The 14,629-nt window shown below is 46.4% G+C and overlaps 22 non-coding genes and 9 pseudogenes across 22 annotated transcripts; all 31 read right to left on the bottom strand.

The window, feature by feature from the left end:
* Positions 1–160: 160 nt before the first annotated feature.
* Positions 161–279, bottom strand: LOC148795613 (5S ribosomal RNA). The gene has a single exon (XR_016073804.1). It is a non-coding gene; the product is annotated as a 5S ribosomal RNA (ribosomal RNA).
* A 354-nt stretch (positions 280–633) lies between these two features.
* Positions 634–752, bottom strand: LOC148795614 (5S ribosomal RNA). The gene has a single exon (XR_016072404.1). It is a non-coding gene; the product is annotated as a 5S ribosomal RNA (ribosomal RNA).
* A 355-nt stretch (positions 753–1,107) lies between these two features.
* LOC148795615 (5S ribosomal RNA) lies at positions 1,108–1,226 on the bottom strand (annotated as a pseudogene).
* Positions 1,227–1,579: 353 nt separating this feature from the next.
* On the bottom strand, positions 1,580–1,698 carry LOC148795616 (5S ribosomal RNA). Its single transcript, XR_016071486.1, has one exon. It is a non-coding gene; the product is annotated as a 5S ribosomal RNA (ribosomal RNA).
* A 355-nt stretch (positions 1,699–2,053) lies between these two features.
* Positions 2,054–2,172, bottom strand: LOC148795617 (5S ribosomal RNA). The gene has a single exon (XR_016072870.1). It is a non-coding gene; the product is annotated as a 5S ribosomal RNA (ribosomal RNA).
* Positions 2,173–2,526: 354 nt separating this feature from the next.
* LOC148795618 (5S ribosomal RNA) lies at positions 2,527–2,645 on the bottom strand. The gene has a single exon (XR_016070879.1). It is a non-coding gene; the product is annotated as a 5S ribosomal RNA (ribosomal RNA).
* Positions 2,646–3,000: 355 nt separating this feature from the next.
* LOC148795619 (5S ribosomal RNA) lies at positions 3,001–3,119 on the bottom strand (annotated as a pseudogene).
* Positions 3,120–3,473: 354 nt separating this feature from the next.
* Positions 3,474–3,592, bottom strand: LOC148795620 (5S ribosomal RNA; annotated as a pseudogene).
* A 353-nt stretch (positions 3,593–3,945) lies between these two features.
* On the bottom strand, positions 3,946–4,064 carry LOC148795621 (5S ribosomal RNA). The gene has a single exon (XR_016071487.1). It is a non-coding gene; the product is annotated as a 5S ribosomal RNA (ribosomal RNA).
* A 355-nt stretch (positions 4,065–4,419) lies between these two features.
* On the bottom strand, positions 4,420–4,538 carry LOC148795622 (5S ribosomal RNA). The gene has a single exon (XR_016072688.1). It is a non-coding gene; the product is annotated as a 5S ribosomal RNA (ribosomal RNA).
* A 354-nt stretch (positions 4,539–4,892) lies between these two features.
* On the bottom strand, positions 4,893–5,011 carry LOC148795623 (5S ribosomal RNA). Its single transcript, XR_016070880.1, has one exon. It is a non-coding gene; the product is annotated as a 5S ribosomal RNA (ribosomal RNA).
* Positions 5,012–5,366: 355 nt separating this feature from the next.
* Positions 5,367–5,485, bottom strand: LOC148795624 (5S ribosomal RNA; annotated as a pseudogene).
* Positions 5,486–5,841: 356 nt separating this feature from the next.
* Positions 5,842–5,960, bottom strand: LOC148795625 (5S ribosomal RNA). The gene has a single exon (XR_016073408.1). It is a non-coding gene; the product is annotated as a 5S ribosomal RNA (ribosomal RNA).
* A 355-nt stretch (positions 5,961–6,315) lies between these two features.
* LOC148795626 (5S ribosomal RNA) lies at positions 6,316–6,434 on the bottom strand. The gene has a single exon (XR_016072689.1). It is a non-coding gene; the product is annotated as a 5S ribosomal RNA (ribosomal RNA).
* Positions 6,435–6,789: 355 nt separating this feature from the next.
* Positions 6,790–6,908, bottom strand: LOC148795627 (5S ribosomal RNA). Its single transcript, XR_016072925.1, has one exon. It is a non-coding gene; the product is annotated as a 5S ribosomal RNA (ribosomal RNA).
* Positions 6,909–7,263: 355 nt separating this feature from the next.
* Positions 7,264–7,382, bottom strand: LOC148795628 (5S ribosomal RNA; annotated as a pseudogene).
* Positions 7,383–7,735: 353 nt separating this feature from the next.
* Positions 7,736–7,854, bottom strand: LOC148795629 (5S ribosomal RNA). Its single transcript, XR_016075754.1, has one exon. It is a non-coding gene; the product is annotated as a 5S ribosomal RNA (ribosomal RNA).
* A 355-nt stretch (positions 7,855–8,209) lies between these two features.
* LOC148795630 (5S ribosomal RNA) lies at positions 8,210–8,328 on the bottom strand. Its single transcript, XR_016073805.1, has one exon. It is a non-coding gene; the product is annotated as a 5S ribosomal RNA (ribosomal RNA).
* A 355-nt stretch (positions 8,329–8,683) lies between these two features.
* LOC148795631 (5S ribosomal RNA) lies at positions 8,684–8,802 on the bottom strand (annotated as a pseudogene).
* Positions 8,803–9,156: 354 nt separating this feature from the next.
* LOC148795632 (5S ribosomal RNA) lies at positions 9,157–9,275 on the bottom strand. Its single transcript, XR_016072573.1, has one exon. It is a non-coding gene; the product is annotated as a 5S ribosomal RNA (ribosomal RNA).
* Positions 9,276–9,630: 355 nt separating this feature from the next.
* On the bottom strand, positions 9,631–9,749 carry LOC148795633 (5S ribosomal RNA). Its single transcript, XR_016073807.1, has one exon. It is a non-coding gene; the product is annotated as a 5S ribosomal RNA (ribosomal RNA).
* A 354-nt stretch (positions 9,750–10,103) lies between these two features.
* LOC148795634 (5S ribosomal RNA) lies at positions 10,104–10,222 on the bottom strand. The gene has a single exon (XR_016072405.1). It is a non-coding gene; the product is annotated as a 5S ribosomal RNA (ribosomal RNA).
* Positions 10,223–10,577: 355 nt separating this feature from the next.
* LOC148795635 (5S ribosomal RNA) lies at positions 10,578–10,696 on the bottom strand (annotated as a pseudogene).
* A 353-nt stretch (positions 10,697–11,049) lies between these two features.
* Positions 11,050–11,168, bottom strand: LOC148795636 (5S ribosomal RNA). Its single transcript, XR_016071489.1, has one exon. It is a non-coding gene; the product is annotated as a 5S ribosomal RNA (ribosomal RNA).
* A 355-nt stretch (positions 11,169–11,523) lies between these two features.
* On the bottom strand, positions 11,524–11,642 carry LOC148795637 (5S ribosomal RNA). Its single transcript, XR_016072871.1, has one exon. It is a non-coding gene; the product is annotated as a 5S ribosomal RNA (ribosomal RNA).
* A 354-nt stretch (positions 11,643–11,996) lies between these two features.
* Positions 11,997–12,115, bottom strand: LOC148795638 (5S ribosomal RNA). Its single transcript, XR_016070881.1, has one exon. It is a non-coding gene; the product is annotated as a 5S ribosomal RNA (ribosomal RNA).
* Positions 12,116–12,470: 355 nt separating this feature from the next.
* On the bottom strand, positions 12,471–12,589 carry LOC148795639 (5S ribosomal RNA; annotated as a pseudogene).
* A 354-nt stretch (positions 12,590–12,943) lies between these two features.
* Positions 12,944–13,062, bottom strand: LOC148795640 (5S ribosomal RNA; annotated as a pseudogene).
* A 353-nt stretch (positions 13,063–13,415) lies between these two features.
* Positions 13,416–13,534, bottom strand: LOC148795641 (5S ribosomal RNA). The gene has a single exon (XR_016071490.1). It is a non-coding gene; the product is annotated as a 5S ribosomal RNA (ribosomal RNA).
* A 355-nt stretch (positions 13,535–13,889) lies between these two features.
* On the bottom strand, positions 13,890–14,008 carry LOC148795642 (5S ribosomal RNA). The gene has a single exon (XR_016072690.1). It is a non-coding gene; the product is annotated as a 5S ribosomal RNA (ribosomal RNA).
* A 354-nt stretch (positions 14,009–14,362) lies between these two features.
* Positions 14,363–14,481, bottom strand: LOC148795643 (5S ribosomal RNA). Its single transcript, XR_016070882.1, has one exon. It is a non-coding gene; the product is annotated as a 5S ribosomal RNA (ribosomal RNA).
* Positions 14,482–14,629: the final 148 nt, after the last annotated feature.

The following is a 14,629-nucleotide window of genomic DNA, read 5'->3' on the forward strand; positions in this document are numbered from 1 at the left end:
ACGACGAATGCCAAAAGCCCGGTTTTTGCACGGTTCTCATTCAGTAATGACGATCGTGCCGCAAATGGTCCGAGTATCCGGCGCGTTGTTTGCGTTTGTCTCGCCGAAACGACAAATGGAATTTGCAAATACGATATCAAAATAAAATATTAATAAAATTGGGGTGCAACACGAGGACTTCCCAGGAGGTCACCCATCCTAGGACTACTCCCGCCCATGCACACTTAACTTCGGAGTTCTGATGGGATCCGGTGCATTAGTGCTGGTATGATCGCACCCGTTTAATTCATGCTCGCTTAGATCTTTATGCACTATCTTGCTCCCCTCCATTAATTGTTTTAGATTTGAAAAAACTGTGTATGCAGCCTTCCTCCCTTGGTAACCGTGCACAAGCTCCTACGTGAGCAGAGTGTTTGCATTTCAGATCTGCCGCACCCCCGGATAGATGCAATACTATCGCGGGGCCCACAATGCATGACGAATGCCGAAAGCCCGGTTCTTGCATCGTTGCCATTCAGTAATGACGATCGTGCCGCAAATGGTCCGAGTATCCGACGCATTGTTTCCAGTTGTCTCCCAGAAACAACATATGGAATTTGCAAATACAAATCAAAATAAAATATTAATAAAGTTGGGGTGCAACACGAGGACTTCCCAGGAGGTCACCCTTCCTAGTACTACTCTCGCCCAAGCACGCTTAACTTCGGAGTTCTGATGAGATCCGGTGCATTAGTGCTGGTATGATCGCACCCGTTTAATTCATGCTCGCTTAGATCTTTATGCACTATCTTGCTCCCCTCCATTAATTGTTTTAGACGTGAAAAAACTGTGTATGCAGCCTTCCTCCCTTGGTAACCGTGCACAAGCTCCTACGTGAGCAGAGTGTTTGCTTTTCAGATCTGCCGCACCCCCGGATAGATGCAATACTATCGCGGGGCCCACAATGCACGACGAATGCCAAAAGCCTGGTTTTTGCACGGTTCCCATTCAGTAATGACGATCGTGCCGCAAATGGTCCGAGTATCCGGCGCGTTGTTTGAGTTTGTCTCGCCGAAACGACAAATGTAATTTGCATATACGATATCGAAATAAAATATTAATAAAATTGGGGTGCAAGACAAGGACTTCCCAGGAGGTCACCCATCCTAATACTACTCTCGCCAAAGCACACTTAACTTCGGAGCTCTGATGGGATCCGGTGCATTAGTGCTGGTATGATCGCACCCGTTTAATTCATGCTCGCTTAGATCTTTATGAACTATCTTGCTCCCTTCCATTAATTGTTTTAGATTTGAAAAAAATGTGTATGCAGCCTTCTTCCCTTGGTAACCGTGCACAAGCTCCTACGTGAGCGGAGTGTTTGCTTTTCAGATCTGCCGCACCTCCGGATAGATGCAATACTATCGTGGGGCCCACAATGCATGACGAATGCCGAAAGCCCGGTTCTTGCATCGTGGCCATTCAGTAATGACGATCGTGCCGCAAATGGTCCGAGTATCCGACGCATTGTTTCCAGTATCTCCCAGAAACAACAAATGGAATTTGCAAATACAAATCAAAATAAAATATTAATAAAATTGGGGTGCAACACGAGGACTTCCCAGGAGGTCACCCGTCCTAGTACTACTCTCGCCCAAGCACGCTTAACTTCGGAGTTCTGATGGGATCCGGTGCATTAGTGCTGGTATGATCGCACCCGTTTAATTCATGCTCGGTTAGATCTTTATGCACTATCTTGCTCCCCTCCATTAATTGTTTTAGACTTGAAAAAACTGTGTATGCAGCCTTCCTCCCTTGGTAACCGTGCACAAGCTCCTACGTGAGCAGAGTGTTTGCTTTTCAGATCTGCCGCACCCCCTGATAGATGCAATAATATCGCGGGGCCCACAATGCACGATGAATGCCAAAAGCCCGGTTTTTGCACGGTTCCCATTCAGTAATGACAATCGTGCCGCAAATGGTCCGAGTATCCGGCACGTTGTTTGCGTTTGTCTCGCCGAAACGACAAATGGAATTTGCAAATACGATATCGAAATAAAATATTAATAAAATTGGGGTGCAACACGAGGAATTCCCAAGAGGTCACCCATCCTAGTACTACTCTCGCCCAAGCACGCTTAACTTCGGAGTTCTGATGGGATCCTGTGCATTAGTGCTGGTATGATCGCACCCGTTTAATTCATGCTCGCTTAGATCTTTATGCACTATCTTGCTCCCCTCCATTAATTGTTTTAGATTTGAAAAAACTGTGTATGCAGCCTTCCTCCCTTGGTAACCGTGCACAAGTTCCTACGTGAGCAGAGTGTTTGCATTTCAGATCTGCCGCACCCCCGGATAGATGCAATACTATCGCGGGGCCCACAATGCATGACGAATGCCGAAAGCCCGGTTCTTGCATCGTTGCCATTCAGTAATGACGATCGTGCCGCAAATGGTCCGAGTATCCGACGCATTGTTTCCAGTTGTCTCCCAGAAACAACAAATGGAATTTGCAAATACAAATCAAAATAAAATATTCATAAAATTGGGGTGCAACACGAGGACTTCCCAGGAGGTCCCCCATCCTAGTACTAATCTCGCCCAAGCACGCTTAACTTCGGAGTTCTGATGGGATCCGGTGCATTAGTGCTGGTATGATCGCACCCGTTTAATTCATGCTCGCTTAGATCTTTATGCACTATCTTGCTCCCCTCCATTAATTGTTTTAGACTTGAAAAAACTGTGTATGCAGCCTTCCTCCCTTGGTAACCGTGCACAAGCTCCTACGTGAGCAGAGTGTTTGCTTTTCAGATCTGCCGCACCCCCTGATAGATGCAATAATATCGCAGGGCCCACAATGCACGATGAATGCCAAAAGCCCGGTTTTTGCACGGTTCCCATTCAGTAATGACAATCGTGCCGCAAATGGTCCGAGTATCCGGCACGTTGTTTGCGTTTGTCTCGCCGAAACGACAAATGGAATTTGCAAATACGATATCGAAATAAAATATTAATAAAATTGGGGTGCAACACGAGGACTTCCCAGGATGTCACCCATCCTAGTAATAGTCTCGCCCAAGCACGCTTAACTTCGGAGTTCTGATGGGATCCTGTGCATTAGTGCCGGTATGATCGCACCCGTTTAATTCATGCTCGCTTAGATCTTTATGCACTATCTTGCTCCCCTCCATTAATTGTTTTAGATTTGAAAAAACTGTGTATGCAGCCTTCCTCCCTTGGTAACCGTGCACAAGCTCGTACGTGAGCAGAGTGTTTGCATTTCAAATCTGCCGCACCTCCGGATAGATGCAATACTATCGCGGGGCCCACAATGCATGACGAATGCCGAAAGCCCGGTTCTTGCATCGTTGCCATTCAGTAATGACGATCGTGCCGCAAATGGTCCGAGTATCCGACGCATTGTTTCCAGTTGTCTCCCAGAAACAACAAATGGAATTTGCAAATACAAATCAAAATAAAATATTAATAAAATTGGGGTGCAACACGAGGACTTCCCAGGAAGTCACCCATCCTAATACTACTCTCGCCAAAGCACACTTAACTTCGGAGCTCTGATGGGATCCGGTGCATTAGTGCTGGTATGATCGCACCCGTTTAATTCATGCTCGCTTAGATCTTTATGAACTATCTTGCTCCCTTCCATTAATTGTTTTAGATTTGAAAAAAATGTGTATGCAGCCTTCTTCCCTTGGTAACCGTGCACAAGCTCCTACGTGAGCGGAGTGTTTGCTTTTCAGATCTGCCGCACCTCCGGATAGATGCAATACTATCGTGGGGCCCACAATGCATGACGAATGCCGAAAGCCCGGTTCTTGCATCGTGGCCATTCAGTAATGACGATCGTGCCGCAAATGGTCCGAGTATCCGACGCATTGTTTCCAGTATCTCCCAGAAACAACAAATGGAATTTGCAAATACAAATCAAAATAAAATATTAATAAAATTGGGGTGCAACACGAGGACTTCCCAGGAGGTCACCCGTCCTAGTACTACTCTCGCCCAAGCACGCTTAACTTCGGAGTTCTGATGGGATCCGGTGCATTAGTGCTGGTATGATCGCACCCGTTTAATTCATGCTCGGTTAGATCTTTATGCACTATCTTGCTCCCCTCCATTAATTGTTTTAGACTTGAAAAAACTGTGTATGCAGCCTTCCTCCCTTGGTAACCGTGCACAAGCTCCTACGTGAGCAGAGTGTTTGCTTTTCAGATCTGCCGCACCCCCTGATAGATGCAATAATATCGCGGGGCCCACAATGCACGATGAATGCCAAAAGCCCGGTTTTTGCACGGTTCCCATTCAGTAATGACAATCGTGCCGCAAATGGTCCGAGTATCCGGCACGTTGTTTGCGTTTGTCTCGCCGAAACGACAAATGGAATTTGCAAATACGATATCGAAATAAAATATTAATAAAATTGGGGTGCAACACGAGGAATTCCCAGGAGGTCACCCATCCTAGTACTACTCTCGCCCAAGCACGCTTAACTTCGGAGTTCTGATGGGATCCTGTGCATTAGTGCTGGTATGATCGCACCCGTTTAATTCATGCTCGCTTAGATCTTTATGCACTATCTTGCTCCCCTCCATTAATTGTTTTAGATTTGAAAAAACTGTGTATGCAGCCTTCCTCCCTTGGTAACCGTGCACAAGTTCCTACGTGAGCAGAGTGTTTGCATTTCAGATCTGCCGCACCCCCGGATAGATGCAATACTATCGCGGGGCCCACAATGCATGACGAATGCCGAAAGCCCGGTTCTTGCATCGTTGCCATTCAGTAATGACGATCGTGCCGCAAATGGTCCGAGTATCCGACGCATTGTTTCCAGTTGTCTCCCAGAAACAACAAATGGAATTTGCAAATACAAATCAAAATAAAATATTAATAAAATTGGGGTGCAACACGAGGACTTCCCAGGAGGTCCCCCATCCTAGTACTAATCTCGCCCAAGCACGCTTAACTTCGGAGTTCTGATGGGATCCGGTGCATTAGTGCTGGTATGATCGCACCCGTTTAATTCATGCTCGCTTAGATCTTTATGCACTATCTTGCTCCCCTCCATTAATTGTTTTAGACTTGAAAAAACTGTGTATGCAGCCTTCCTCCCTTGGTAACCGTGCACAAGCTCCTACGTGAGCAGAGTGTTTGCTTTTCAGATCTGCCGCACCCCCGGATAGATGCAATACTATCGCGGGTCCCACAATGCACGACGAATGCCAAAAGCCCGGTTTTTGCACGGTTCCCATTCAGTAATGACGATCGTGCCGCAAATGGTCCGAGTATCCGGCACGTTGTTTGAGTTTGTCTCGCCGAAACGACAAATGGAATTTGCAAATACGATATCGAAATAAAATATTAATAAAATTGGGGTGAAACACAAGGACTTCCCAGGAGGTCACCCATCCTAATACTACTCTCGCCCAAGCACACTTAACTTCGGAGTTCTGATGAGATCCGGTGCATTAGTGCTGGTATGATAGCACCCGTTTAATTCATGCTCGCTTAGATCTTTATGACCTATCTTGCTCCCTTCCATTAATTGTTTTAGACTTGAAAAAACTGTGTATGCAGCCTTTCTCCCTTGGTAACCGTGCACAAGCTCCTACGTGAGCAGAGTGTTTTGCTTTTCAGATCTGCCGCACCCCCGGATAGATGCAATACTATCGCGGGGCCCACAATGCACGACGAATGCCAAAAGCCTGGTTTTTGCACGGTTCCCATTCAGTAATGACGATCGTGCCGCAAATGGTCCGAGTATCCGGCGCGTTGTTTGAGTTTGTCTCGCCGAAACGACAAATGGAATTTGCAAATACGATATCGAAATAAAATATTAATAAAATTGGGGTGCAACACAAGGACTTCCCAGGAGGTCACCCATCCTAATACTACTCTCGCCCAAGCACACTTAACTTCGGAGTTCTGATGGGATCCGGTGCATTAGTGCTGGTATGATCGCACCCGTTTAATTCATTCTCGCTTAGATCTTTATGAACTATCTTGCTCCCTTCCATTAATTGTTTTAGATTTGAAAAAAATGTGTATGCAGCCTTCTTCCCTTGGTAACCGTGCACAAGCTCGTACGTGAGCGGAGTGTTTGCTTTTCAGATCTGCCGCACCCCCTGATAGATGCAATAATATCGCGGGGCCCACAATGCACGATGAATGCCAAAAGCCCGGTTTTTGCACGGTTCCCATTCAGTAATGACAATCGTGCCGCAAATGGTCCGAGTATCCGGCACGTTGTTTGCGTTTGTCTCGCCGAAACGACAAATGGAATTTGCAAATACGATATCGAAATAAAATATTAATAAAATTGGGGTGCAACACGAGGAATTCCCAGGAGGTCACCCATCCTAGTACTACTCTCGCCCAAGCACGCTTAACTTCGGAGTTCTGATGGGATCCTGTGCATTAGTGCTGGTATGATCGCACCCGTTTAATTCATGCTCGCTTAGATCTTTATGCACTATCTTGCTCCCCTCCATTAATTGTTTTAGATTTGAAAAAACTGTGTATGCAGCCTTCCTCCCTTGGTAACCGTGCACAAGTTCCTACGTGAGCAGAGTGTTTGCATTTCAGATCTGCCGCACCCCCGGATAGATGCAATACTATCGCGGGGCCCACAATGCATGACGAATGCCGAAAGCCCGGTTTTTTCACGGTTCCCATTCAGTAATGACAATCGTGCCGCAAATGGTCCGAGTATCCGGCGTGTTGTTTGCGTTTGTCTCGCCGAAACGACAAATGGAATTTGCAAATACGATATCGAAATAAAATATTAATAAAATTGGGGTGCAACACGAGGACTTCCCAGGAGGTCACCCATCCTAGTACTACTCTCGCCCAAGAACGCTTAACTTCGGAGTTCTGATGGGATCCGGTGCATTAGTGCTGGTATGATCACACCCGTTTAATTCATGCTCGCTTAGATCTTTATGCACTATCTTGCTCCCCTCCATTAATTGTTTTAGACTTGAAAAAACTGTGTATGCAGCCTTCCTCCCTTGGTAACCGTGCACAAGCTCTTACGTGAGCAGAGTGTTTGCTTTTTAGATCTGCCGCACCCCCGGATAGATGCAATACTATCGCGGGGCCCACAATGCACGACGAATGCCAAAAGCCCGGTTTTTGCACGGTTCCCATTCAGTAATGACGATCGTGCCGCAAATGGTCCGAGTATCCGGCGCGTTGTTTGAGTTTGTCTCGCCGAAACGACAAATGGAATTTGCAAATACGATATCGAAATAAAATATTAATAAAATTGGGGTGAAACACAAGGACTTCCCAGGAGGTCACCCATCCTAATACTACTCTCGCCCAAGCACACTTAACTTCGGAGTTCTGATGAGATCCGGTGCATTAGTGCTGGTATGATAGCACCCGTTTAATTCATGCTCGCTTAGATCTTTATGACCTATCTTGCTCCCTTCCATTAATTGTTTTAGATTTGAAAAAAATGTGTATGCAGCCTCTTTCCCTTGGTAACCGTGCACAAGCTCCTACGTGAGCGGAGTGTTTGTTTTTCAGATCTGCCGCACCTCCGGATAGATGCAATACTATCGCGGGGCCCACAATGCATGACGAATGCCGAAAGCCCGGTTCTAGCATCGTGGCCATTCAGTAATGACGATCGTGCCGCAAATGGTCCGAGTATCCGACGCATTGTTTCCAGTATCTCCCAGAAACAACAAATGGAATTTGCAAATATAAATCAAAATAAAATATTAATAAAATTGGAGTGCAACACGAGGACTTCCCAGGAGGTCACCCATCCTAGTACTACTCTCGCCCGAGCACGCTTAACTTCAGAGTTCTGATGGGATCCAGTGCATTAGTGCTGATATGATCGCACCCGTTTAATTCATGCTCGCTTAGATCTTTATGCACTATCTTGCTCCCCTCCATTAATTGTTTTAGACTTGAAAAAACTGTGTATGCAGCCTTCCTCCCTTGGTAACCGTGCACAAGCTTTTACGTGAGCAGAGTGTTTGCTTTTTAGATCTGCCGCACCCCCGGATAGATGCAATACTATCGCGGGGCCCACAATGCACGACGAATGCCAAAAGCCCGGTTTTTGCACGGTTCTCATTCAGTAATGACGATTGTGCCGCAAATGGTCCGAGTATCCGGCGCGTTGTTTGCGTTTGTCTCGCCGAAACGACAAACGGAATTTGCAAATACGATATCGAAATAAAATATTAATAAAATTGGGGTGCAACACGAGGACTTCCCAGGAGGTCACCCATCCTAGGACTACTCCCGCCCATGCACACTTAACTTCGGAGTTCTGATGGGATCCGGTGCATTAGTGCTGGTATGATCGCACCCGTTTAATTCATGCTCGCTTAGATCTTTATGCACTATCTTGCTCCCCTCCATTAATTGTTTTAGACTTGAAAAAACTGTGTATGCAGCCTTCCTCCCTTGGTAACCATGCACAAGCTCCTATGTGAGCAGAGTGTTTGCTTTTCAGATCTGCCGCACCCCCGGATAGATGCAATACTATCGCGGGGCCCACAATGCACGACGAATGCCAAAAGCCCGGTTTTTGCACGGTTCCCATTCAGTAATGACGATCGTGCCGCAAATGGTTCGAGTATCCGGCGCGTTGTTTGAGTTTGTCTCGCCGACACGACAAATGGAATTTGCAAATACGATATCGAAATAAAATATTAATAAAATTGGGGTGAAACACAAGGACTTCCCAGGAGGTCACCCATCCTAATACTACTCTCGCCCAAGCACACTTAACTTCGGAGTTCTGATGAGATCCGGTGCATTAGTGCTGGTATGATAGCACCCGTTTAATTCATGCTCGCTTAGATCTTTATGCACTATCTTGCTCCCCTCCATTAATTGTTTTAGATTTGAAAAAACTGTGTATGCAGCCTTCCTCCCTTGGTAACCGTGCACAAGCTCCTACGTGAGCAGAGTGTTTGCTTTTCAGATCTGCCGCACCTCCGGATAGATGCAATACTATCGCGGGGCCCACAATGCACGACGAATGCCGAAAGCCCGGTTCTTGCATCGTTGCCATTCAGTAATGACGATCGTGCCGCAAATGGTCCGAGTATCCGACGCATTGTTTCCAGTTGTCTCCCAGAAACAACAAATGGAATTTGCAAATACAAATCAAAATAAAATATTAATAAAATTGGGGTGCAACACGAGGACTTCCCAGGAGGTCACCCTTCCAAGTACTACTCTCGCCCAAGCACGCTTAACTTCGGAGTTCTGATGAGATCCGGTGCATTAGTGCTGGTATGATCGCACCCGTTTAATTCATGCTCGCTTAGATCTTTGTGCACTATCTTGCTCCCCTCCATTAATTGTTTTAGACTTGAAAAAACTGTGTATGCAGCCTTCCTCCCTTGGTAACCGTGCACAAGCTCCTACGTGAGCAGAGTGTTTGCTTTTCAGATCTGTCGCACCCCCGGATAGATGCAATACTATCGCGGGGCCCACAATGCACGACGAATGCCAAAAGCCCGGTTTTTGCACGGTTCTCATTCAGTAATGACGATCGTGCCGCAAATGGTCCGAGTATCCGGCGCGTTGTTTGCGTTTGTCTCGCCGAAACGACAAATGGAATTTGCAAATACGATATCAAAATAAAATATTAATAAAATTGGGGTGCAACACGAGGACTTCCCAGGAGGTCACCCATCCTAGGACTACTCCCGCCCATGCACACTTAACTTCGGAGTTCTGATGGGATCCGGTGCATTAGTGCTGGTATGATCGCACCCGTTTAATTCATGCTCGCTTAGATCTTTATGCACTATCTTGCTCCCCTCCATTAATTGTTTTAGATTTGAAAAAACTGTGTATGCAGCCTTCCTCCCTTGGTAACCGTGCACAAGCTCCTACGTGAGCAGAGTGTTTGCATTTCAGATCTGCCGCACCCCCGGATAGATGCAATACTATCGCGGGGCCCACAATGCATGACGAATGCCGAAAGCCCGGTTCTTGCATCGTTGCCATTCAGTAATGACGATCGTGCCGCAAATGGTCCGAGTATCCGACGCATTGTTTCCAGTTGTCTCCCAGAAACAACATATGGAATTTGCAAATACAAATCAAAATAAAATATTAATAAAGTTGGGGTGCAACACGAGGACTTCCCAGGAGGTCACCCTTCCTAGTACTACTCTCGCCCAAGCACGCTTAACTTCGGAGTTCTGATGAGATCCGGTGCATTAGTGCTGGTATGATCGCACCCGTTTAATTCATGCTCGCTTAGATCTTTATGCACTATCTTGCTCCCCTCCATTAATTGTTTTAGACGTGAAAAAACTGTGTATGCAGCCTTCCTCCCTTGGTAACCGTGCACAAGCTCCTACGTGAGCAGAGTGTTTGCTTTTCAGATCTGCCGCACCCCCGGATAGATGCAATACTATCGCGGGGCCCACAATGCACGACGAATGCCAAAAGCCTGGTTTTTGCACGGTTCCCATTCAGTAATGACGATCGTGCCGCAAATGGTCCGAGTATCCGGCGCGTTGTTTGAGTTTGTCTCGCCGAAACGACAAATGTAATTTGCATATACGATATCGAAATAAAATATTAATAAAATTGGGGTGCAAGACAAGGACTTCCCAGGAGGTCACCCATCCTAATACTACTCTCGCCAAAGCACACTTAACTTCGGAGCTCTGATGGGATCCGGTGCATTAGTGCTGGTATGATCGCACCCGTTTAATTCATGCTCGCTTAGATCTTTATGAACTATCTTGCTCCCTTCCATTAATTGTTTTAGATTTGAAAAAAATGTGTATGCAGCCTTCTTCCCTTGGTAACCGTGCACAAGCTCCTACGTGAGCGGAGTGTTTGCTTTTCAGATCTGCCGCACCTCCGGATAGATGCAATACTATCGTGGGGCCCACAATGCATGACGAATGCCGAAAGCCCGGTTCTTGCATCGTGGCCATTCAGTAATGACGATCGTGCCGCAAATGGTCCGAGTATCCGACGCATTGTTTCCAGTATCTCCCAGAAACAACAAATGGAATTTGCAAATACAAATCAAAATAAAATATTAATAAAATTGGGGTGCAACACGAGGACTTCCCAGGAGGTCACCCGTCCTAGTACTACTCTCGCCCAAGCACGCTTAACTTCGGAGTTCTGATGGGATCCGGTGCATTAGTGCTGGTATGATCGCACCCGTTTAATTCATGCTCGGTTAGATCTTTATGCACTATCTTGCTCCCCTCCATTAATTGTTTTAGACTTGAAAAAACTGTGTATGCAGCCTTCCTCCCTTGGTAACCGTGCACAAGCTCCTACGTGAGCAGAGTGTTTGCTTTTCAGATCTGCCGCACCCCCTGATAGATGCAATAATATCGCGGGGCCCACAATGCACGATGAATGCCAAAAGCCCGGTTTTTGCACGGTTCCCATTCAGTAATGACAATCGTGCCGCAAATGGTCCGAGTATCCGGCACGTTGTTTGCGTTTGTCTCGCCGAAACGACAAATGGAATTTGCAAATACGATATCGAAATAAAATATTAATAAAATTGGGGTGCAACACGAGGAATTCCCAAGAGGTCACCCATCCTAGTACTACTCTCGCCCAAGCACGCTTAACTTCGGAGTTCTGATGGGATCCTGTGCATTAGTGCTGGTATGATCGCACCCGTTTAATTCATGCTCGCTTAGATCTTTATGCACTATCTTGCTCCCCTCCATTAATTGTTTTAGATTTGAAAAAACTGTGTATGCAGCCTTCCTCCCTTGGTAACCGTGCACAAGTTCCTACGTGAGCAGAGTGTTTGCATTTCAGATCTGCCGCACCCCCGGATAGATGCAATACTATCGCGGGGCCCACAATGCATGACGAATGCCGAAAGCCCGGTTCTTGCATCGTTGCCATTCAGTAATGACGATCGTGCCGCAAATGGTCCGAGTATCCGACGCATTGTTTCCAGTTGTCTCCCAGAAACAACAAATGGAATTTGCAAATACAAATCAAAATAAAATATTCATAAAATTGGGGTGCAACACGAGGACTTCCCAGGAGGTCCCCCATCCTAGTACTAATCTCGCCCAAGCACGCTTAACTTCGGAGTTCTGATGGGATCCGGTGCATTAGTGCTGGTATGATCGCACCCGTTTAATTCATGCTCGCTTAGATCTTTATGCACTATCTTGCTCCCCTCCATTAATTGTTTTAGACTTGAAAAAACTGTGTATGCAGCCTTCCTCCCTTGGTAACCGTGCACAAGCTCCTACGTGAGCAGAGTGTTTGCTTTTCAGATCTGCCGCACCCCCTGATAGATGCAATAATATCGCAGGGCCCACAATGCACGATGAATGCCAAAAGCCCGGTTTTTGCACGGTTCCCATTCAGTAATGACAATCGTGCCGCAAATGGTCCGAGTATCCGGCACGTTGTTTGCGTTTGTCTCGCCGAAACGACAAATGGAATTTGCAAATACGATATCGAAATAAAATATTAATAAAATTGGGGTGCAACACGAGGACTTCCCAGGATGTCACCCATCCTAGTAATAGTCTCGCCCAAGCACGCTTAACTTCGGAGTTCTGATGGGATCCTGTGCATTAGTGCCGGTATGATCGCACCCGTTTAATTCATGCTCGCTTAGATCTTTATGCACTATCTTGCTCCCCTCCATTAATTGTTTTAGATTTGAAAAAACTGTGTATGCAGCCTTCCTCCCTTGGTAACCGTGCACAAGCTCGTACGTGAGCAGAGTGTTTGCATTTCAAATCTGCCGCACCTCCGGATAGATGCAATACTATCGCGGGGCCCACAATGCATGACGAATGCCGAAAGCCCGGTTCTTGCATCGTTGCCATTCAGTAATGACGATCGTGCCGCAAATGGTCCGAGTATCCGACGCATTGTTTCCAGTTGTCTCCCAGAAACAACAAATGGAATTTGCAAATACAAATCAAAATAAAATATTAATAAAATTGGGGTGCAACACGAGGACTTCCCAGGAAGTCACCCATCCTAATACTACTCTCGCCAAAGCACACTTAACTTCGGAGCTCTGATGGGATCCGGTGCATTAGTGCTGGTATGATCGCACCCGTTTAATTCATGCTCGCTTAGATCTTTATGAACTATCTTGCTCCCTTCCATTAATTGTTTTAGATTTGAAAAAAATGTGTATGCAGCCTTCTTCCCTTGGTAACCGTGCACAAGCTCCTACGTGAGCGGAGTGTTTGCTTTTCAGATCTGCCGCACCTCCGGATAGATGCAATACTATCGTGGGGCCCACAATGCATGACGAATGCCGAAAGCCCGGTTCTTGCATCGTGGCCATTCAGTAATGACGATCGTGCCGCAAATGGTCCGAGTATCCGACGCATTGTTTCCAGTATCTCCCAGAAACAACAAATGGAATTTGCAAATACAAATCAAAATAAAATATTAATAAAATTGGGGTGCAACACGAGGACTTCCCAGGAGGTCACCCGTCCTAGTACTACTCTCGCCCAAGCACGCTTAACTTCGGAGTTCTGATGGGATCCGGTGCATTAGTGCTGGTATGATCGCACCCGTTTAATTCATGCTCGGTTAGATCTTTATGCACTATCTTGCTCCCCTCCATTAATTGTTTTAGACTTGAAAAAACTGTGTATGCAGCCTTCCTCCCTTGGTAACCGTGCACAAGCTCCTACGTGAGCAGAGTGTTTGCTTTTCAGATCTGCCGCACCCCCTGATAGATGCAATAATATCGCGGGGCCCACAATGCACGATGAATGCCAAAAGCCCGGTTTTTGCACGGTTCCCATTCAGTAATGACAATCGTGCCGCAAATGGTCCGAGTATCCGGCACGTTGTTTGCGTTTGTCTCGCCGAAACGACAAATGGAATTTGCAAATACGATATCGAAATAAAATATTAATAAAATTGGGGTGCAACACGAGGAATTCCCAGGAGGTCACCCATCCTAGTACTACTCTCGCCCAAGCACGCTTAACTTCGGAGTTCTGATGGGATCCTGTGCATTAGTGCTGGTATGATCGCACCCGTTTAATTCATGCTCGCTTAGATCTTTATGCACTATCTTGCTCCCCTCCATTAATTGTTTTAGATTTGAAAAAACTGTGTATGCAGCCTTCCTCCCTTGGTAACCGTGCACAAGTTCCTACGTGAGCAGAGTGTTTGCATTTCAGATCTGCCGCACCCCCGGATAGATGCAATACTATCGCGGGGCCCACAATGCATGACGAATGCCGAAAGCCCGGTTCTTGCATCGTTGCCATTCAGTAATGACGATCGTGCCGCAAATGGTCCGAGTATCCGACGCATTGTTTCCAGTTGTCTCCCAGAAACAACAAATGGAATTTGCAAATACAAATCAAAATAAAATATTAATAAAATTGGGGTGCAACACGAGGACTTCCCAGGAGGTCCCCCATCCTAGTACTAATCTCGCCCAAGCACGCTTAACTTCGGAGTTCTGATGGGATCCGGTGCATTAGTGCTGGTATGATCGCACCCGTTTAATTCATGCTCGCTTAGATCTTTATGCACTATCTTGCTCCCCTCCATTAATTGTTTTAGACTTGAAAAAACTGTGTATGCAGCCTTCCTCCCTTGGTAACCGTGCACAAGCTCCTACGTGAGCAGAGTGTTTGCTTTTCAGATC

Source organism: Nelumbo nucifera, chromosome 4 (assembly GCF_055504915.1).
Source record: "Nelumbo nucifera cultivar China Antique chromosome 4, China Antique-T2T, whole genome shotgun sequence".
NCBI lineage: Eukaryota > Viridiplantae > Streptophyta > Magnoliopsida > Proteales > Nelumbonaceae > Nelumbo > Nelumbo nucifera.